General features: G+C 36.4%; 1 pseudogene; it reads left to right on the top strand.

The window, feature by feature from the left end:
• The first annotated feature begins 745 nt into the window (after positions 1 to 745).
• On the top strand, positions 746 to 19,067 carry LOC136142024 (archaemetzincin-2-like; annotated as a pseudogene).
• Positions 19,068 to 22,986: the final 3,919 nt, after the last annotated feature.

Genomic DNA, 22,986 nt, shown 5'->3' with positions numbered 1-22,986 from the left:
GACATAAGGTATATTATGCATTTAAAAGAATAGCTGGTATATATTAAGTATTAGCTAAAATACCAATGTGCAGGTGTTTTAATACAAAAGCATCCAGGTCAGATAACTATTTTCTAACCACCACATTAGTACATTTCCTATTATTCCTGTTGTTTATCCAGTCTCTTTTTTGCCTGATCCTTTGTAACCAGTTCTTAGTTTTCCAAATGTTCCTCCATATCCAAGTGGCTTCCTTAGATTTTATGAAAGAAGAGGATCTCAACATTACCACTCTTAAAAGCTTTCTAATATGGGAATTTTCAGATGAATACAGAGCTATAGAGAAAAGTAAAATTAACTGACTCTTTGTACCATATGTAGCCTCAACAGTTATCAACATTTTGCAAATCTTGTTTCTCTATTTATTGAGAACTAAGACCATCTATATCAACATGACTTAGTTGTTTTATTTTCTTTCCAGGAAAACTTTGCTTTGGAAAGATAAGACTGTAAATTTATTAAAATAACTGTACTGTTTGCCTCAGGAAATCCCTACAAATCAGTTTATCAAAGATAATAATCTGTTCATCTGGGCAAACATCTCACTTATTAAATAACAATTTCCTTATGAATACTTGCTTTAAGACCCTTGCTACCTTACTGTGTCCACTAGTCCTAAATTATTATATTATGATCTTTGTCCAATTTCATTCAGTTCCCTGCTTTAAACCACTTGAGCCTGAGACACTGGTAAGAGTTTTTCAACATGGCGTTCTCCCTTACCAAAATGATTTTGGACAAACTTAGTGTTGCTGTATTAACAGGTTGTCAGGTGACACTTTGTGGAAATCAGTGCCCACATGTATGATGTGTGTGTGTGTATGTGTGTAAGTAAACAGTTTTTGGAGAAGTTAAAAGTAAAACAAAGATATCATGTCATTTCAACTACAGCATTTTCAGTTGGCATCCCTAACTGATCAGGGCATTTACAATAATACATTCACCATCCCATTATCATACTTAAACATAATTAACGATTATTTCTTAAATCAACTACAACTCAATCCATATTTATTTCCCTGATTACCTCAAAGACAATTTAAAATTTCTTTTTCTTTTAAATTAGGATTCAAATAAATTTCATACATTTGGTTACTAGGTCTCTAAAGTCTTATTCCATAACACTGTCCTCACTTTTTTAAAAAAAATGCCATTGACTTATTGGCTAAACCAGGTCATTTGTTCTGTAAAAAGACCTATATTCTAAGTTTTACTTTTCTTTTCTCATGGTATGCTTTTTCTTTCTATTCTACATATTACCCCCCCATATTTCCTGTAAACTTCAGATAGATCTATGGGCTTTCTTATATTCGGGAACAATATTTTAACAACATATCTTTTGGAGGTACTGTGTATTTCCTACTATATCTTATCAGTAGACATATAATGTAGGGTTGTCCAACTGTTAGTTATAGTAAGACTAATCACTGGGTTCGTGTGGTATCAGTGTTATCCCTCAGGTATAAATTTCTCCATCAGAACCTTACCTGAAGGATTGAGCATCCATTGAAGTTTACTGACTACTTCCATTATTTCATTGGATTTTAAAATTGTAATTTTATAATACTCTCCTTCTTTCTGTATTTATTAGCTAAAATTCCCTTACAAAGAACTTCCCTCATCAAGTATTTGATTACTCTGACATAGAGTTTGTATGGGAAATGGAGGATAAATTTGGATAATTTCCTTCTACTTATGAATTTTCAGAGCAATGAAATTGTGCCCTAGCAGCATCCAGTGATGATCAATAAGGATTTTTTGAGCAACATTATGAACTGCTTTTTTTTTTTTTAATGTTTGATGCATTTGCAACTAAAACAAATTGTTCCTTAAAGGCCATCAGAGGCCCTTTATTTTATTTTTTTTAACTTAAATGTAAAATTCTTAAGGACACATTCACAATTCCTGACTATACATATCAGTAAATTATCACAGTGATTATCCTTATGTGACCATCACCCATTCTAAAAAAAAAAAGAAATATTATTAATTCCCCCTTTTTGTCTCACCCTAATCTCTATAACTTCTTTTTTTTAATTACTTTTTATTGGCGTATAGTTGATTTACAATGTTGTATTAGTTTCTGTTGTACAGCAAAGTGATTCAGTTATACATATACATATATCCACTCTTTTTTAGACTCTATTCCCATATAGGTCATTACAGAGTATTGAGTAGAGTTCCTTGTGCTATACGGTAGGTTCTTCTTAGTTATCTATTTTATATATAGTAGTGTGTATATGTCAATACCAATCTCTATAATTTCTTCCTTACCATTGGTTACCACTATCGTGACTTAACAGTATAGATTAGTTTTCCTTATTTTTGAACTTGAAATAATGGAACTGTCCAGTATGTATCCTTCTGTGGGTGGGTGGTTTTGCTCAACATTATTTTTGTGAGATTCATCCTTGATGACAGAAGGAGCGTCAGTTTGGTCACATTCATTGTGTTCACTCAGTGTATGAATATAATCCAATATATTAGTCTATTTGTTCACCAATACTATGCTGTCATAAATACTTCAGCTCTATCATAAGTGTTGATATACAATAACTTCTCCCAGTTTGTTAAGATTGATTTGGGGTTTTTTTCCATATAAATTTTAGAATCAGCTGGTTCATTTCCACTTAGGAAAAAAAAGAAAGAAAACCAAATTAAAACCTACTGGGATTTTTATTGTAAATTTAATGGTGCTACAGATCAGTTTGGGAAGAATTGTCACACCTATAATGCTGGATATTCCAATACATGGCTAATTCTGATTTACTTAAACCTTCACAATCCATTATACACATTCTTCCTAGTTAATGACTATTTCAAGTATTTCTGTCTGCTAAAGTGATTTTTTCCAATTTTTCTTTTTATAGATAGCATTATGTCAATTATTTATTTTTGTTCTTAAATATAAAATTATACTCTAATAGTTAACATAATTTTCTGCCTACACGTGGTTTTCCTGTTATCCCCAAATAATTTCTATTCTTATACCCCAGACCCTTGTGGATTTTTCCATTAAAGTTAATGATGGTAGATATGATACACTTAAAGTTTTAGGGAGACAAAAGGTACAATCACCAAATGACTCCATTAAAGTTTATGGTGTGTCTGCCTGTTAGATTAGGATACTGTACTGTAATAGCTAGCTATTTTTAGTGTGATGTTACTAGGTTTTTGGGTTTTTTTGTCTCTAGCTATATCTACATGATTCATGATTCCAGTGTTTATTTCACTAAATTAATTGTCTCTAAAACCATATAGATTCTGACATAGCCTTGTGCTTTCCTCATGTTATTATTCTTTCCTTCTGTCCCTTTGGGCTTGCTTTGCTTAGATTAATGCTGAATCATTTGAACTAATGTTTGAAAGGATAGAGGAAGAGCATTTTTTTTTTTTAAAGCAGCAATTATTTTGACTTGTCTCCAATGATTTCAGTAAATATATTTTAGTTATCATTTAATAGTTTTCTCTCTTCATTGCTTGGTTAAAAAGCTTTTATGTCTATTTAGCAGATAAAAGCCTAGCTATTCTTTTTCAAACTTCAGCTGTTCAAAAAGAACAAGTTCAGAGAAGACTTTACTTTTTTTCCTTAGGTTATCATGTCTGACATCAAATGTTATTTGTCACTTTCGAAATGTTTTCAGCAGCCAAACTGGCATTTCAGTTCTTTGAGGACATCCTGCATAATTTTCTGATACATCACAGAAATTTTATTTAAAATAAAGTGAACTTTGATCTCAAACCCTGTCTCTGTTGAAGATTTCAACAAAGTGCTTGATCAAAAGGTCTTGACAGTTTGAAATGGACTGTGAATTGTTGTCAGAAACTGCACAATCAGACTGAAAATTTCCTGAGGAAAAAAATAATCTTCGTGGAGTCATAGTTCTTACTCAGGCACAAGTATCTTAAACCCCTGAAATTTCTCCTTAAAATAATTAAGGTAGGAGGGAGCCATAAGCTCAAGAACAGGGCTTCTCTTCCTCAGCACTACTGACATTTGGAGTCAGAAAATTATTTCTTGTGTGGTGTTCTTCTCTATGTTGTAGGAAGTTTAGTAGTATCTCTGGCCTTTACCCACTAAATGAAAGAACCACCCATCTCCACCCAGTTGAAATGACCAAAAATGTCTACAAACACTGCTAAATGGTCTGTGGGGGGGCCAAATCACCACTGACCGAGCACCACTACTCTAGCATGTAATAGCTGTAACTATTTATAGGAGAATTTTTTGTTAATTTGTCTCCCTGTTCCTATTAGAGAAGTGAGCTGAAGAGTAGCAGCTTAGTCTCTTTGGAAGAAGAGTTTCTGGAAGAATTAAATATCAATTCTTTGTCCCTAATCCAACGCCTCTCTGTGGGGGAAAGTAAAGATAGGTGATCTGTAAGGATATTCTCATGAATAAAGGAAACAGATCCTGAAAGATCAAAGAGCATACATCAGGAAAAAATAGCCCACATTAATCCAACCAACATGTCAGAAATACCTGATAGTCAGAAAGAATACAAGAAGACAAATATTATGTGCTAAAGTGTTAGAAAGCCAGGTTTCACCATGCTCTAATGAAAAGACAAAAGTAGCTGAAAGAAGTGGTAGATAAAAGTAGGTGAAACAAGTGAAATTAGAAATAAGAAAAGATTGCAGGGCAAATAAAATTGAGTAGCAGTTTACAAATCCATTCTGGAAAAAATAAAAAACAGAATATGCAATATTGTGCATGTTCACATTTGTTCAGTGATAAGCCTTTTTGCTTTATATTTGCTGTATTATTTAATTTTCACGACAATCTATGAATTAGGCAATATGAACCAAGGTAGTGTTAATGAGAAGTAAAACCAGATTGTAATCGCAACGCTCTATTATACATGAGTTGCTTGAGAAGTTATAAAACATCAAGAAAAAGACAAAGAGATTATTATATGCAGAGATGGTTGTTATGACAAGGGTGGGTAACGTAAATACAAAATACAGAAATAGGTGAAGAGACAAAAGACAAAGAAATAATTACCAATTGATCAGTGTAACAAATGATGAGAAGTTGCTTCTTGAACAACAATAACAACAAAAAGCAACCTGAGGGTGAACATCAAAACAGTTGCTGAACACTAGCAAAATCAGTGTAAGGAGAACTACGTCTAGATACTTTGTCAAATAAGATACATTACAAAGTTAAGTGTAAAAGTCTATAACTTCCAGGAAGAGGGAGAGAGAAAGATTATCTAGAAAAGAATGAAAACAAAACTGCCTTTAGACTTTTTTTCAATGTGAAGTACCAAAAGACAGTGAATTCATACTTTTAGACTTCCTAGGGGGAAAATATGGTAACCTAAGAATCTCAGGTTAAGATCTAAGATCAATTGTTTTTCATTCATGGACACAAATAGTTTAATCCTTGAAGCGTAAAGAGTTTAGAAAATATACTGCCCATGCATCTTTCTTCAAAATACCACTTGAAGACTTTTTCCAAAATTAATTAATACTAAATTCTATACTAGTTAAATCATGACATAAATTGACTTTCCTGAACAGGCTGAATGCCCTGAATGCAATATATCTCTGGATGATTTATTGCCAAATGGGTTCTGCTGCTCAAAGTGCATGTTTTTCAATGCCTGCTGAAGTTTTCTCCTGACAATAATTACAGGATTGGTCTAGTACTAGAAGGTTTTTTATTTGTTTGTTTTATTTTGCTTAATGTCTCATGTGTCTTTCATCTCACAATTTCGTGGGAAAATCTTGTCATTTTTGAGGATGACATAAACTAATTACTTTTGCTGTCCTAAACCAGTAATTGGTAACAATGACTAAACTGTTTTGGAGACCTTGCTGGATGAAATTGCGCCCAAAATGAGTTTTCTCTCTATCCACAAGAGCACACTTGAATAGAAAATTATAATAGCCTCACTCTTTTTGTGTGTGTGTGCGTGTGTCTGCATTGGGTCTTCGTTGCTGCATGCAGGCTTTCTCTAGTTGCAGCGAGCGGGGGCTACTCTTGGTTGCGGTGCGCGGGCTTCTCATTGCAGTGGCTTCTCTTGTTGCAGAGCACGGGCTCTAGGCACGCAGGCTTCAGTAATTGCAGCATGCAGGCTCAGTAGTTGCAGCTCACGGGCTCTAGCGTGTGCAGGCTTCAGTAGTTGTGGCACATGAGCTCTAGAGCACAGGCTCAGTAGTTGTGGCACATGGGCTTAGTTGCTCCATGGCATGTGAGATCTTCCCGGACTAGGGATCGAACCCATATCCCCTGCACTGGCAGGCAGATTCTTAACCACTGTGCCACCAGGTAAGTCCCTAGCCTCACTCTTGTTAGAGACATATAATGATTGTCTGCGACTGTAAATATTATATTGGATAAGTTGAGCCTTTTTTTTTTTTACTTTATTTTTGTCCCTACCATTTAAAAACTTCAATGTAGGGTTTATGAATGTTCCCAAGTTAACTCTTTTTAAAAATCCAGTATGAATAATGTAAACTATATAAAAATATGCAGTAATAAGGATAATAAAGAAATGCACTAAAATGATGTGTCATTATATCTGGATGGTGGGATTTTGTGTGATGGTTTTTCATCATCATTATAATTTCCCATATTTTTAGAAATAACTGTTATAATAAAAGTAATAATTTATATCCAATTGATTATAAATGATATTCATTAGAGATACAGAGAAAAATGTATCAAGGCACAAATATTTTGTCAGGGTGGGAAAATGATATTTTTTCTTTCATCTGATTTTCTGTATTTTCTAACCATATCTCAAGAGTCAGCTGCCATCCTTCCCATACCAAAGAAAGCAAGTGATGCCTTTCTCCATTATACATGGGAAAAACCTCAAATTATCTCTCAGGCATTGTGCTTTTATCTTCTCTGCACTGTTTATAGTCCCTCACCCACCCCAATATATCCCTACGCTAAGGTGCTTTTTCTTCTCCATGAAAGTCAATAAGAGACTAACTGAGGAATATCGTGGTTGTCTTTACTGGTCTTTCCACATCTCTAAGACACAAAGTAATCCGACCTCCTCCTGATGACTTGGGTCAATTACCCCTGTAAGTGCGATGACTCTTTTCCTAGCCTGCCAGAAGTGGGCAGGCATCGACCATAGCTTAATGTTAAACGGGTTTCTTAGGAAATGGATTCCAAAACAAAGAGGGAGAGGGGAGAGGAAGGGAGATTTATCTTTTAACAAAAATTTTTTCCACTCCCCTCCTCCTCCCCCATCTTGGTGGTCAACAATAAAACTAAAACTATATTCTTTGATAAGGAGTTGATGCAAAATAATGATGATAATGACACCCTTAGGGAAATTTAGATTTTCAATGACTAAAAATTAATATACAGGAACAGCTAATATCCATTCACTTCTTGCTTCCGACTTACTCTGGTTCTCCTTTAAAGGTTATTGAAAATGTTAGTAAAGTTGGGATAATGGAAAACTCTAGACTGGGCTTGCCAGTATATTAGCAGTTTATAAGGTTTAGTTTAATGTGGTCTTGCTTCCTTCCTTTGATTAAGCTTGTTTGATTAGGCTAATTTATGCATGTTGCTTGGGAATTATTTTTCAATGCTACTGTTTTGTATGTCGTAAAGAGAAGATTTCTACTTTTATAGGGGTTAAATCTGTATAAATACTTTCCTTCTGATTTCTTTATATTCATTTTGTTTATTTTCTAACATTTTAAAGTGAAATTTTATTAATTTGTTTTGTAGTTTCTTTATTCTTATTAGACGGACTCAGTTGTTCTCTATATAGAACATCCTCTTAGATGTTACTATGTGTTCTTATTCCCACTATTTTGGGGATATTCTTCAATGGAAGTTTTGACATTTTCTTTAACCTATTTATTTAGGATCCTGTATCTTTGGTTTGTTTTATCTTTTCATGCTTGTTGAGCTTTTGATACCGGTGTGACCACAAAGTTTTATCTGCTTCATGTTTACATTTTGGAATTCATTGCAGTTGTCTTTGGACCTATGATATGGTCATTTGTTTCGGTACATATATCTTTGATATCTGATGTTTAAAAAAGAAACAGGCTCAAAATGGAGTCACTTGTGCTAAGCCTCACATCAGCAGACCACAACTTAATTTAAACTAATTACAGTTTCAGCCTCTCTCAAGGGTGGAATTTTTGACCAATCAGTCTGGAGTATCCTGATCAAAACTAGTGAGGTAATCTGCATGATACTCCCCCTCCCCCACCCCAACCTTCCCTCAAAGGAAGGTGACCTTGCCTGAAAGAATTCTTTTGTTTTTTACTTCCCAGTTTCACCCCCTTTCTGCCATTTTGTACAGTTCCTTGAAGTGCTTTTCTACTTGCTAAATTGGATGCTGCCTGATTCATGAATTGTTGAATAAAGAAAAATAGATCTTCAAGTTCACTCAGTTGAATTCTGTGTCTTAAAAGTAAAAATAGGGCTTCCCTGGTGGCGCAGTGGTTGAGAGTCCGCCTGCCGATGCAGGGGACGCGGGTTCGTGCCCCGGTCTGGGAAGATCCCACATGCCGCGGAGCGGCTAGGCCCGTGAGCCATGGCCGCTGAGCCTGTGCGTCCGGAGCCTGTGCTCCACAACGGGAGAGGCCACAACAGTGAGAGGCCCGCGTACAGCACAAAAAAAAAAAAAAAAAAAAAAGTAAAAATAATTTATTCTAATTTCATTGGGCATTAAGTTTAAATGTAAATCTTTCTCATAGTTTTGTTTTTTTTGTTTTTTTGTTTTCTTTCCTTTGGTATGCAGGCCTCTCACTGTTGTGGCCTCTCCCGTTGCGGAGCACAGGCTCCGGACGCGCAGGCTCAGCGGCCATGGCTCACGGGCCCAGCCTCTCCGGGGCATTTGGGGTCTTCCCGGACCGGGGCACAAACCCATGTCCCCTGCATCGGCAGGCGGACTCTCAACCACTGCGCCACCAGGGAAGCCCTATAGTTTTGTTTTTAATATTACTTAAATCTTTATATTTTTGGTTTTTTAAATTATGATCTATCAAGAATTGAGATATTGGTATAAAAATCACATAAAAATTTAATGTTTCTGTCAATTTCTTCTTGTTTTTACAAGTGCTTTATTTTATAAATATAATGTTAAATGACCTTTATCATCATAAAGTAATTTCATTGTCCCACTTAATAATTCTGCCTTGAAATTATTGTGGGTGTTAATACTGTATCTTTTTGTTTCATTGGCATGGTGTGTCTTTATTGTTTTCATTTATAGTCAGTTCTTTCAAGGCAATCACTGAGACAATATATGTTCACCTTTTTAATTTTTTGCGTTGTTTTTTTTCCTTGACCTTGAAAGTCATATTAATTTTATATATAAATTGTATCCCCTTTGTGTTTATTGTCAAAACTGATAGGACTGGTCTTTCTTTTGAAAGGCCCATTTATTTTATTTTGTGACTTTAAGTTTCCTTTGTTTTGTTTTCTATTGCTGTGCTCTAAATTATGTAAATTGTAATTTTTGTATTTTTATCTCACAGATTTTTTTTTAAAAAGAATTAGGATGAATACATCCTGTTTGATATCCCTTGTTTCCAGATGTTAAGAATGAATTCTTGTTTAAATTAAGTTAGCCATTCCTTCTTATATACACAATTGATATTCATTTTAATTGTGAGGCTTTCTTTAAAACTATGCTCTTCATGGTACAAAAGTGACAATTTGCTTGTATCCTTGCAATTCAAGATTGTTTTTCTGTTCTCTTATTTTCTGAAAGACTAGTCAAAATAGAATTTTCTCATAAAAATCTTTCTTGTTTTGATTCTGCTGTAGAAATTACTTCATTGGCATCTAACAGTTACAGTTGTAGAAGAGAGAATTAAAGTTAATGCAGCCTTTTTTCTCTCCTTCCTGTGGTTAATATGATTCTCTTTATGTGATTATAGTATTCAGTTCTTAATATCGGAAATGTATAACTTCATAATATAGGTTTTGGGTATAGTTAATGTTTATTAAATAATCTTTTTAAGTGTTAAGACTTTCAATTGTGCATATTTATGTTTTTCTTGATTTAAAAAAAGTTTTTCCAGTATATCTGTGTAATTAAAAGAAAAATTTTCCATTTGTCTTAGTTTTTTCTTTAAGCATACTTATTTTCCTATCATCCTTTCTCTAGGAATATTCACATTTTTGTCCTTCTCAAATTCCATGGAATTTTCTCTAGTATACCTTAAATATCACTGATTTTTCTATTTTTTTAATAATAGGTTTTTTTAACATCTTTTTTTTAAATTTATTTATCTATTTTGGCTGTGTTGGGTCTTTGTTGCTGCACACAGGCTTTCTCTAGTTGAGGCAAGTGGGGGCTACTCTTCGTTGTGGTGCACAGGCTTCTCACTGCAGTGGCTTCTTTTGTTGCGGAGCACAGGCTCTAGGCATGGGGGCTTCAGTAGTTGTGGCACGTGGGGTCTAGAGCGCAGGCTCAGTAGTTGTGGCACACAGGCTTAGTTGCTCCGCGGCATGTGAGATCTTCCAGACTAGGGCTCAAACTCGTGTCCCCTGCATTGGCAGGTGGATTCTTAACTACTGTGCCACCAGGGAAGCCCCTTAATAATAGTTTTGATACTACTGATTTATGCTTTTAAAGTTTTGCAATATTATTGTCTTTATTCTTAAATTGATTTTCATAATTTACCAGTTGCTCTTGAAGGGAAGCAGAGTTTGCCACCACAAAACATGCTTCTTTGGCTAAGGGTTATTTTGACCTTGTTATTTTTAAAAAACAGCAGTCACTTGTGAAACTCTGAAAGCCAAGTAGAAGTTATCCTTTTATAAGAAATATTTACATGTATAAGGGAAATCTCCATTTGTAAGGGTGTCCTCCCTGTCTGTAATGGAAGAGAAGGATGATTAAATCTCTATAAATTATTATCAGTGGAAAAGTCAAGGACTTAAATCTGCATATCAAGCTTACCATTGTTACTTGTTACTGTGGGTTTCCCGATAGTGTCCCGTTAACAGCACCCCTCCCCCAACATCTTTGCTTGCGATGGTATTTAAGGTTATGGCTTAGGCCATTTGGGGGAGTTACTCACTTTCCCTGGGTATTTCCCACGTATATATGAAGTATCTATGCTATTAAACTTCTGTTTGTTTTTCTCCTGTAAATATGTCTTTTTCACAGGGGGATCTCAGGAAAAATTATTTTTTCTCCCCTATACTTTCTCTCTCATTTAATTATTAACTCATCCCTGTCTATTTTGTGGAATCCAGTGTCAGGGAGGAAGAAATTTTCCTCTACCCTTCTAGGTTCTTATGGCTGGTCTAAGAATTAAATTGACATGAGACAGATTAACAGGAGAAAATGAAACAAAATTTAACAACATATATACATGGGAGAGACCCAGAAAAACTGAGTAACTTGCCAAAATGGCCAAAACCCTCACCTTAAATACCATCCTCAGATACAAACAAAAGAGAATGCTGAGGATGGGGATAGTTGTGGGAGATTACCAGGAAAAGTATGATAAACAAGGGTGATTGTGAACCAGATTTAAGTCATTGCCTTCTCCATTGATAAGAGTTTCTGACATTTAGTCATCCTCTTCCAGGTACAGAGAGGGAGACATACTTACAAATGGTGATTTCCCTTACAAATGTAAATGTTTTATACAAAAGGGCAACTACTCCTTGGTTTTCAGAGTAATTCCTCTGTCTGCTGTTTCTCAGAAAATAACCAGCTTAAAACAATTAATACACCAAATAGACATATATTAGGTTGGCAAATTCTGCTCCCCTACACCAGAAACATAAAAATAAAAATCTTCTCTCTCTGTTTTTTTTTTTTCTATGGTGTTTGTTGTTGTTGTTGTTTTGGAGGGAGGGGGAGCAGAGGGCAATCATTTTGTTTACTGTACCCAACTGGATTCCACACAAATGTGGGTGGCATTTGGTTGACACCTCTTCCAGGTGGTGCAAACAATTTTTGAGATCAAAACCTTTAAATCTGAGCTCAGAAATTGGAAGCTGATAATTTATTTTCCATGTTTAGCTGTTAAGTTATTCAAGGTCAGTGAAAAGAAAATTCGCTACCTGGTTCCTTGCTACTGGGGTCTTTGTCTTCCTATGTTTTCTGTCTGAATATTTTACAAATTATATTATGAAAAATTTTAAACCTAAAGCAAAGTTTAAAGGATTTTACTGTGAACGTCCATATTCCCAAGACTATAATATTAACATTTAATTATACTTTTAAAATTACACATCTAACAATTCATCTGTCTACACGATTAATCCATCTTAATTTTTATGCATTTCAAATTGATATTCAGATATTAGTACTTGGTTGTCTAACTACTTCAGCAGGTATATCCTTAACTAAAGTGAAATTTGTTTGCCATGCATGAAAAATGAAAATTCAACTCAGTAAATGTAAAGATCAAACTGACTTTATTCAATAATTCATGAATCAGGCAGCATCGCATTCAGCAAATAGAAAGGAGCTCCAAGGAGCTGTGCAAAATGGAAGGCTTTCATAGACAGGGACAGGGAAAAGCCGATTACTTAGTTTTTCTTTGGGGGATAGAAAGGGTTGTTGACTTAAAAGAGTCGCACAGTGTAAAAGCGTGAGTGGAGTTTATTCAGTGTCTCACTGAGGACTGTAGCCTGGATGGCACCCACTCAGATAGCTCTGAGAAACTGTTCTGAAGAGGTAAGAGGGGAGGTCAGTATATATGTGATTCTGGTGAATGGGGTGTGTGCAACCAAGCACACATCTCGGTAGAAAATTGCTGCTAGTCACAGGAACAGATATCTTAGTTAATGGGTTTAGTGCTTTTCTAAGTATGAGAAGATACAACAATCCAGGTTCATAAAAAAATTTCTTCTGGGCTTCCCTGGTGGCGCAGTGGTTGCGAGTCCGTCTGCCGATGCAGGGGACACGGGTTCGTGCCCCGGTCCGGGAAGATCCCACATGCCGCGGAGCGGCTGGGCCCGTGCTGAGCCTGCGCGTCCGGAGCCTGTGCTCCGCAACGGGAGAGGCCACAGCAGTGAGAGGCCCGCGTACGGCAAAAAAAAAAAAAAAAAAAAAAAAAATTTCTTCTGAAAATATCTATCTGAAGGGCTGTTCTAACAGTTTTCCTAGAGCACACAGTGTGTCATTCCTGATTTCCACCTTGAACTCCTTTCAGGGTGTGTTAAAGGTTAGTGACTGCAGTAGCTAATGACTCAATCCTTATAGAGCTGGATGGTAAGCAACATTCTTTAGTCCGCAAGGTCTTAGGGGGATTACCTCACTAGTGCTGACCAGAAAATTCCAGACTGACAGGTTTAGGTTACATTCCTGGGAAAGGTTGAAACTGCAGTTAGGTTAGGTATTAAGTCTTCGTTTCCTGATGTGGGGCTTAGCACAAGTGACTCCTTTTTGGGACCTGTTGCTTCTTTTTTTAACAAGTTTTCTCTTTTGATGTGAAATTTGTTTTAAATACACATCTGGTGAATTTTGACAAGTGCATATACCTGTGTAACCCAGTCTTCTACTGAGACATAAAATATCACGAAACCACAATAAGTTCCTTCATGCCCCTTCCTAGAAAACCCTGGCCTTTACACTCCCAGATATAATTTTTTTTTTTAATTGGAGTATAGTTGGTTTACAGTGTTGAGTTAGTTTCAGGTGTACAGCAAAGTGAATCAGTTATACATATACATATATCTACTCTTTTTAAGATTCTTTTCCCATATAGGTCATTACAGAGTATTGAGTAGAGTTCCCTGTGTTATACAGTAGGCCCTTATTAGTTATCTATTTTATATACAGTAGTGTGTATATTCAATCCCAATCTCCCAATCTGTCGCTCCCCGCTCCTTTCCCTCCTGGTAACCATAAGTTTGTTTTCTACATCTGTGAGTCTATTTCTGTTTTGTAAATGAGTTCATTTGTATCATATATTTTAGATTCCACATGTAAGTGTTTTCATATGATATTTATCTTTGTCTGACTTACTTCACTTAGTACAATAATCTCTAGGTCCATCCATGTTGCTACAAATGGCATTATTTCACTCTTTTTTATGGCTGAGTAATATTCCATTGTATGTAAGTACCACATCTTTTTTTTTTAATTATTTAGAATGATGCAAATTAGGAACTTAAATCTTCAATATAAAATGAAATAGATGTGAATATAAAGTTCACAATTGAAACATCATTATCTCTTTCATTAGTGCTTCTGTTTATATTTTCTGTCATTTCTGGTTCTTTTTTTTTTTTTTTTGGTTGCCTTCTTTGATCTCTTTTTATGTCCAGCTATTTTTAATTGACTGCAAGTCTTTTTTTTTCTTTGAATAGGCTACTTTCTAATTTAAAAATATTTTTTTTTAATTGGGGTATAGTTGTTTTACAATGTTGTGTTAGTTTCTACTGTACAGAGAAGTGGAGTTCCCTGTGCTATACAGCAGGTATACATATTAATGTATATATGTCAATCCCAATCTCCCAATTCATTTCACCCTCCTTTCCCCCTTGGTGTTCATACATTTGTTTTCTACATCTATGTCTCTATTTCTGCCTTGCAAACTGGTTAAACTGTACCATTTTTCTAGATTCCACATATATGCGTTAATATATGATATTTGTTTTTCTCTTTCTGACTTACTTCACTCTGTATGACAGTCTCTACAAATGACCCAATTTCGTTCCTTTTTATGGCTGAGTAATATTCCATTGTATATATGTACCACATCTTTGTACCACATCTTTTTACCCCATCTTCTTTATCCATTCCTCTGTTGATAGACACTTAGGTTGCTTCCACGTCTTGGCTATTGTAAATAGTGCTGCTGTGAACGTTGGGGTGCATGTATCTTTTTTTTTTTTTTTTTGCGGTATGCAGGCCTCTCACTGTTGTGGCCTCTCCCGTTGCGGAGCACAGGTTCCAGTCGCGCAGGCTCAGCAGCCATGGCTCATGGGCCTAGCCGCTTCATGGCATGTGGGATCTTACCAGACCGGGGCACGAACCCGTGTCCCCTGCATCGGCAGGCAGACTCTCAACCAGTGCGCCACCAGGGAAGCCCACATGTATCTTTTTGAATTAGGGTTTTCTCTGGATATATGCCCAGGAGTGGGATTGCTGTATAATATGACAGTTGTATTTTTAGTTTTTTAAGGAACCTCCATACTGGTTTCCATAATGGTTGTACCAATTTACATTCCCACCAACAGTGTAGGAGGGTTCCCTTTTCTCCACACCCTCTCCAGCATTTATTGTTTGTAGACTTTTTGATGATGGTCATTCTGACCAGTGTGAGGTGATACCTCATTGTAATTTTGATTTGCTTTTCTCTAATAATTAGTGATGTTGAGTGTCTTTTCATGTGATTTTTGGCCATCTATATGTCTTCTTTGGAGAAGTGTCTGTTTAGATCTTCTGCCAGAGATAATGTTTTGATATTTTTCTCTGTACATTAGTTTTACGTGTCCTAAAATTTTATGTAAGTTGAATAGTGGAGCATATATTACACCACTTACGAATACAGGACAGAATATAATATGGGAAAGAGTGTGCACTCTTTTGTTTAAGGCCTCTTTCACTCAGCATAATAATTTTGAGATCCATCCATACTGTTGAGTGTTTCATTAAATTATTCCTTTTTAGAGCTAAGCAGTAGTCTCTTGTATTACCTGGACATACCACAGTTTGTCCATCCTCCAATTGACGGACACCCAAGATGTTTTGAGTTTTGGCTATTACAAATAAAACTACTGTGAACAATTTTTAGATCTTATTGTGAACATATGTTTTCATTTCTCTGTGTTAAATACCTGGGAAAAGAAGAGCTGTGCTATATGATAGATGATATATGGTTATTTTTATAACAAATTGCCAGAAATTTTGATTATAACATTTCACACCCCCACCAACAATGCATGCAAGTTACGGTTGCTCACACCCCCATCTATATTTGGTTTTGTCATTCTTTTAATTTTAGCCATTCTTCTGGGTATGTAATAGAAACTTATTGTGGTAGTGGACACATATTTTTCAAAGAAAATTCATGTCTGGTTTACAGGTGCCAAGTAGTTTTGTTTCCATACTTCAAAAGCTAGTACTGATCAGCCTTGTGTTTTTACCCACTCTGCTGCTCTTACTGTTCATATGTGGTTGGGAAAGAAGCCTTATAAGCCAAACAGCCTCAGGCCCTTCAATATTGGAGATGCCCAGCAGGATCCTTCAGAACAAAATCTGCTAGATTTTCTCAACAATTTTGTGTCCGCTCCCAATGTCCTCTTTCAACTGGGACCAAATTGTATTATATTTGGCATTTCCCAACATGATGATCAGAGCCTTTTCCTGTTTTAGTTATAAATGACGTTTTAGTCTCTATTTCTCATTGTTGTCACTAATTTTGGGGGAAAGTGAGAATTGTACATGGGCATTTACTTCATCATTTCCCCATCTTCTTTTAGGGAAATATTTAAAAGGAAAAGAATCAAGTTATATACAGTTTTTAAATTAAGAAGCAACATTTCAAAAAGGCCTGTTAATTCCTAAATTCATTTTTATCTTCATATTCTAGTAGTGAGAATGGACCTATCTGCAATTCATTTTCCATCACTATATTATTGAGTTTTGGATGATTTTGTTTTATTTTAATCTCTAATTGAAATTTCACCCCAAGCAGGGTTTTATTATTGAAAATTATAATGAGACTTTCCATGTAGTTGGCAGATTGGTTTCAAGGCTTTTTAATATTTTTTTCCTTCTTTTTTTTTGGGAAACAAGAGCAATCAGTTTCTAAGCTGACATCACAAAAGTTCCTACCAATTCCAGTACACTGAAAATACAATTGAAGTAACTTGCTAGCCTGGGAAAAAAGCTAAATAAATGTGCATTATGATACTAACTTTTCATTTTTCAAGGCACAGATTAGAGTTTATGTCTAAAAGTTAATGTTCTGTTACTAAAAATTCTGATACCTAGGCAGTTTTCTAATTCAAAAGGCCAACTGGCTGTCAATGCTTGTTCTGCAAAATCACCATTCAGGATCCAACAAGCTTCTCCTCCCTTCCTTCCTCCCTCCCTCCCTCCTTTCCTTCCTTCCTCCTTTCCTTCTTTCCTCCTTCCTTCCTTCCTCCCTCCTTTTTTTCTCCCTCCCTCCCTTTCTCTCTCTCTCTGTCTTTCATATATTCTTTCTTCTTTTCTTCCTATTTTCCTCTCTCTTTTTATTTTTTTATGGCTCGCTTCCACATGTAGGCCCTGGAGGAACTCTAATGATGTTCAAAGGTAACAACTTGATTTAAAAAAAAAATCTGGCAGTGGATGGGCTCTCTTCTGGCCTAGTGGCAGGTGAAGGCACCCTCCATATCACTTCTATGAACACATTTCAATGCGCTGGTCCTTGTAAACCTTGTGATAGAGCAGCTGTTTAACCCATTCAAGCTGTAGAAATAACAAATACCAACCAAATGAGAACATTCAAAGGCTATTTAGTCAGAGCTTGCTATAGCAGGGGAGTCAGCCACTGTCACTAGAGTTTTGGCAAAGATTCAAAAGCAGGCAGATGAGTGGGAACACTTTATAGTAGAAAAAGGGGAAGGCTTCAGGTATGCCCTCCCTGACTGGACAGAGATAATGATCTGAATGCCTACAAGTCTGACAAATAGACAGCAGGCTGGCTTCCTGGGCTGGTTACTATAGATAATGAGTTGATTTCCTGGGCTGGTTGCTGCAGGTTGGGAGTCAGAGCTTTATTTTTATGTATGGCCTGGCCATTGCCTATTTGTATATTCAGTCTCTCCAAACTGAAGGGTTGAAAACATTGTTTAATGGGTGCAGAGTTTCAGTTTTACAAGACAAGAAGAGTTCCAAAGATGGATGTTGGTGATCATTGTACAACTACATGAATATACTTAATACCACGGAACTATATGCTTAAAAATGGTTCAGATGGTAAATTTTCTGTTATGTGAATTTTAGCACAATTTTTTAAAAAATTGGAAAAAAGAAAAAGAAACCTCTGCATAGGAACACGGTATGAATGGAACATTCCTGTCATTATGCAAACAATGCATAACTCTGAACAGACATTACAAACAGCCTTCATCTCAAAGATTCCAGTGCTTATGTTGTAGTATAAGAACTGAGAAGGTGGGGAACAGCTATGAAGAAAGACTTTCAGCCAGAGAATGATCTCTTTGGACCCATTACCTTGCATTCACACTCAGATTGGATTGCCTCCCATTCTGAGCACCTCTCCTGAAGACTTTGAACAGTTTATCAATAATCTCTATGAAGAAATGTAAAATTTATATGCAGCCCATTGGAACTCTAGGGAACACCAGAATTATCAGAGAAGAACATGTTAAAGAGCTCAAGGGCTACCGTGAATTACTTTTCTGTGGCCTGCCAGTAAAACTTGTAGAAAAGTTTCCTGTTTCTGCAAACTTAGTGTTACTTTAGATTCTGTGACAACACACAAAACCTACAAATTCATATGGGGCATTTTTTTTTTTTTTTTGGCCACACCACACGACGTGCGGAACTTCCCTGACCAGTGATTGAACCCATGCCTCCTGCAGTGGAAGCACGGAGTCTTAACCACTGGACCACCAGGGAAGTCCACAGGGGCATTCTTAAGTGCTTAAAAACAAAGAAATCTTCAAATGTCTTCTGTATCATGGCCATAACAATGATTTGTCTTTCCCTGAGAGACTCCTGAAATTTTGTCTTTGGACAAGACTTTTTGGCAGATGGCACAGGAATAGTCAGCTTTGCCAGATATGGCAGTGATATTTATCTTTCATACTGTGAATGCAAAGTTAAAAACTTGAAAAGAGATCTTCAAGTGACTCTTCAATTTTTAATAACTATTATATTCCTGAAATCTTGGGTATTTTGCTACTTCAATCCTGTAAGTGTTGAATCCATGAAATTGGACACAAATTTGGACTCTGACATTACCATTGGCTGGTGAGTCTAATGCAAGGCTCTAGCCACCTGGAAGAACCAGACCATGGGCTTCTAGACATTTGCCCCATCTACTTAGGTAAGTTACAGTGTGCTATTCATGTCAATATTGTAGAACGATTTGGAGAATAGGTGAGCTAGATTGATGATGTGATGCATCTACCAATACACCTGGAGTAAGTGAAACATAAATTTGATAATACTTGTGGAAGCCCTTGAGAAATGCAGTGAATGTATAATGAAATGGTTTTCTGCTCTCCAAAATAAAAACTTTCAAATAGGGATAATTAAAACGAAATGCTTACACATTAAAAAAAAAAATCTGGAAACTGCTGAAAAATAATTTATATATAAAATTTAATCTGATTGCATCCTTTTATTTAATGGTCTCTTTTTGCTTTCTATCATACCATCACTAGAAAAGCTGTCTGATGTGCACGGTTTATTTTATTTTATATTTTATTTTTAAATTTAATTGAATTTAATTTTTTATTTTTGGCCGAGGCACACAGCTTGTGGTATCTTAGTTTCCCGAACCAGGGATCAAACCCGTGCCCGCTGCAGTGGAAGCGCAGAGTCCTAACCACTGGATCTCCAGGGAATTCCCAATGTGCACAGTTTAAACCGTGCTACTATGCAAATCTTCAGACAAGGAATGTCTAACTTGAAGTCTACACACTAGGATGATAAATAACTGTATGATTTTACTTGTTGATTAGTGCTGGGTTAGAATATGAGGATTTTTTTCTATAAAAAATAAATATCAAGGACAAGTATACCCATACATTTCAGGGTGTGAGGCATTAGCAAAGAGATAGAAATTTGGACACTTTATATCCACCTCCTGAAAGAATGGACCCAGCTAAAAGAAGAGATACTCTCGTGGAAAAAGGAGAATCATTGATAATTTGAGACTAGGATCTTTGAGAGATGGCCTAGGTGCAGATGAACTGGATCTCTAGGGAAGAACAGACTGGGTGAGCACCCACATGCTTGAAAGCATAATGTATTGCAGCGGGGCTTTGGACATGTTGAGGGTGATGAAAAAGATGCAGTTGGTCCTGCGTATCTGCGTATTCAACCAAAGTCAAAACTATTGAGGAAAAAAATTCCAGAAATTTCCAAAAAGCAAAACATGAATTTGCTGTGTGCTGACAACTATTTACATAGTATTTACAACGATTTACATAGCATTTACATTGTATTAGGTATTATAAGTAATCTAGAGATTATTTAAAGTATATGGGAAGATGTGTATAAGTTATATGCCAATACTATGCCATATTATATAAGGGACTTGAGCATTCGAAGATTTTGATATCCTCGGGAGGGTCCTGGAGTCAATCCCCTGTGGATACTGAGGGGCGACAGATATTTGAGACCATAAGAAAGACATAAGTTGAGACGTTCAAAAGTGACCTGAGATGTATACAAAGATACAAAGAAGTAAATTGTACCAATATCTGCAGATACAGATCAGTTGAACCAGAAAACTAACATGATACTCAAATACAACAGCCAGTCCAGGACACCTTCAATTACAATGGATGGACATAGTTGATATTTTCAATTCTCACCCTGAGTTCAGAGAGAAAATCTTTTGAAAACTGAGAAAATGAGATTTTATTCCAATTCAAGAGAGTACCCCTGCAGTTGTGTCAGAAAAAGGAACTGCAGTTTTGGAGTTACCCCATCACTACCATCCTCCCCATAGGATGTCTCAAATAGACATGCACAGAATTAGGTTTAATTATATACTTCTCCATAACTGTGTCAATGGTGGCAGTCAAACAAGTTTGAATTTTTAAGACTCACAAGATCCCAAAAGACAAGATTTACAAGTCTACCATTTATTGCAGGGGAAGGAAACAGTAAGTCAGAGTTTTAGTTAGGATATGCATCACAGCCACAGGCTGCCTCACAGCAAGAGTTTTGAAAGGTTGGAAGCAGGCTCCAATTGTCCTGCTTTTTTTTTGGACCAGGAATCATCAACATTTGCATACAACCAGTGATCTCAAGATGGAGTCTTGGCCAGAGCTTCTTACAGCTTTCTGGTCATGTTAATCCTAGCTGACCAACCCCAGTGGCAGAGCCCTTGTGCAAACCATCAATACTGCTGCTGTTATCAGGTGTAAACCATCAATCAGGGGCAAACCATCAATCTCACTTTATAAACAGTGCTGGCAAGCTGGCACAAAACATGCTGAAACTTGCCTTGGACCCACGTTACAAAACAGTACTATTAATCATTATATTTCATTGATCCTGGGTCAGTACCATGCAGATGCATCCCATACTTGAGCAAAACATCTCAGGCCAGTTCCAGGCCTGTTGGAATTAACCCTCAGAGCACAATAATCAAGAACAGTCTTTTTGTTTCTAATTGATCATTTGAATTACCCCTTTTGTCCATTAATACCAAGCTTCAGTCCTCTATCTTGGTTGTCTTTCAGGGCAGCCTCCTGTGCCTCCATTATCTCATTTTATAATTGTGATTTATTGTAAGAAATATATTTGGTCTTTGATCCCACTCCTGGCACAGACCCCTTAAATCCCTTGGAATTCCCTGGGATAATATTGATTTTTATGTCTTTTGTTATGTTAATCAGGTGACTTTTGAAAAGCCTTGAGGTAACTTAAGGATGGGGGCTGGTTGCTAGGGGAACCAACATGGTGGGGAGGGGCGAGGGAGGGAAGATTAGAGGGTTGGAACTTTCAGTCCCTCTCTTCAACCTCCAGAATGGGAGAGGGGCTAGAGATTGAATCAGTTGCCAAAGTCCAATGATTATTTTTTCTTTATTCTTTTTTTATTGAAGTATAGTTAATTTACAATGTTGTGTTGGTTTCAAGTGTACAGCAAAGTGATTCAGTTACACATATATGTATAGATTCTTTTTCAGATTCTTTTCCATTATAGGTTATTACAAGATAGTGAGCGTAGTTCCATGTGCTATACAGTAGGTCCTTGTTGTTTACCTATTTAAATATAGTAGTGTGTCCCTGTTAATCCCAATCTCCTAATTTATCTCTCCTGCCACCCCTCCTATCCCCTTTGGTAACCATAAGTTTGTTTTCTATGTCTGTGAGGCTATTTCTGTTTTGTAAATAAGTTCATTTGTATCATTTTAAAAGATTCCACATATAAGTGATATCATATCATATTTGTCTATCTCAATCTGACTTACTTCACTTAGTATGATAACCTCTAGGTCCATCCATGTTGCTGCAAATGGCATTATTTCATTCCTTTTTATGGCTGAGGGATATTCCATTGTATATATATATATATACCATCTCTTTTTTATTCATCTGTTCATGGACATTTAGGTTGCTTCCATGTCTTGGCTATTGTAAATAGTGCTGCTATGAACATTGGGGTGCATGTATCATTTCGAATTAGAGTTTTCTCTGTGTATATGCTCAGGAGTGGGATTGCTGAATCATGGTAGCTCTGGTTTTAGTTTTTTAAGGAACCTCTATACCATTCTCCATAGTGGCTGTACCAATTTATATTCCCGCCAACAGTGTAGGAGGGTTCCTTTTTCTCCACACCCTGTCCAGCATTTATTATTTGTAGACTTTTTAATGATGGCCATTCTGACTGGTGTGAGGTGATACCTCATTGTAGTTTTGACTTGCATTTCTCTGATATTAGTGATAATTGCCAACGTCCAATGATTTAATCAATCTTGCCTATGTAGTGAAGCCTCCATAAAACCCCCAAACGATGGGGTTTAGAGAGCTTATGGGTTGGTGAACACATGAAAATTCAGGGAGAGAGGTAGGCCTGGCAAGAGCATGGAAGAGCTATGCCCCCTCCCCATGCCTTACCCTATGTATCTCTTCCATCTGGTCATTCCTGAGTTATATCCTTTTATAATAAACCAGTGATCTAGTAAGTAAAATGTTTCTCTTGAGTTTTGTGAGCTGCTCTCACAATTAGTTGAACCTGAGGAGGGAGTCTTGGGAACCTCTATAGCCAGTTGGTCTCAAGAACAGGTAACAACCTCGGTTTGTGAGTGGCAGGTGAAGTCAGGAAGGGTGGAGTCTT

Source organism: Phocoena phocoena, chromosome X (assembly GCF_963924675.1).
Source record: "Phocoena phocoena chromosome X, mPhoPho1.1, whole genome shotgun sequence".
In the NCBI taxonomy this organism is placed as follows: Eukaryota; Metazoa; Chordata; class Mammalia; order Artiodactyla; family Phocoenidae; genus Phocoena; species Phocoena phocoena.
The sequence above is the reverse complement of the archived record's forward strand: the minus strand, read 5'-3'. Positions and strand labels throughout refer to the sequence as shown.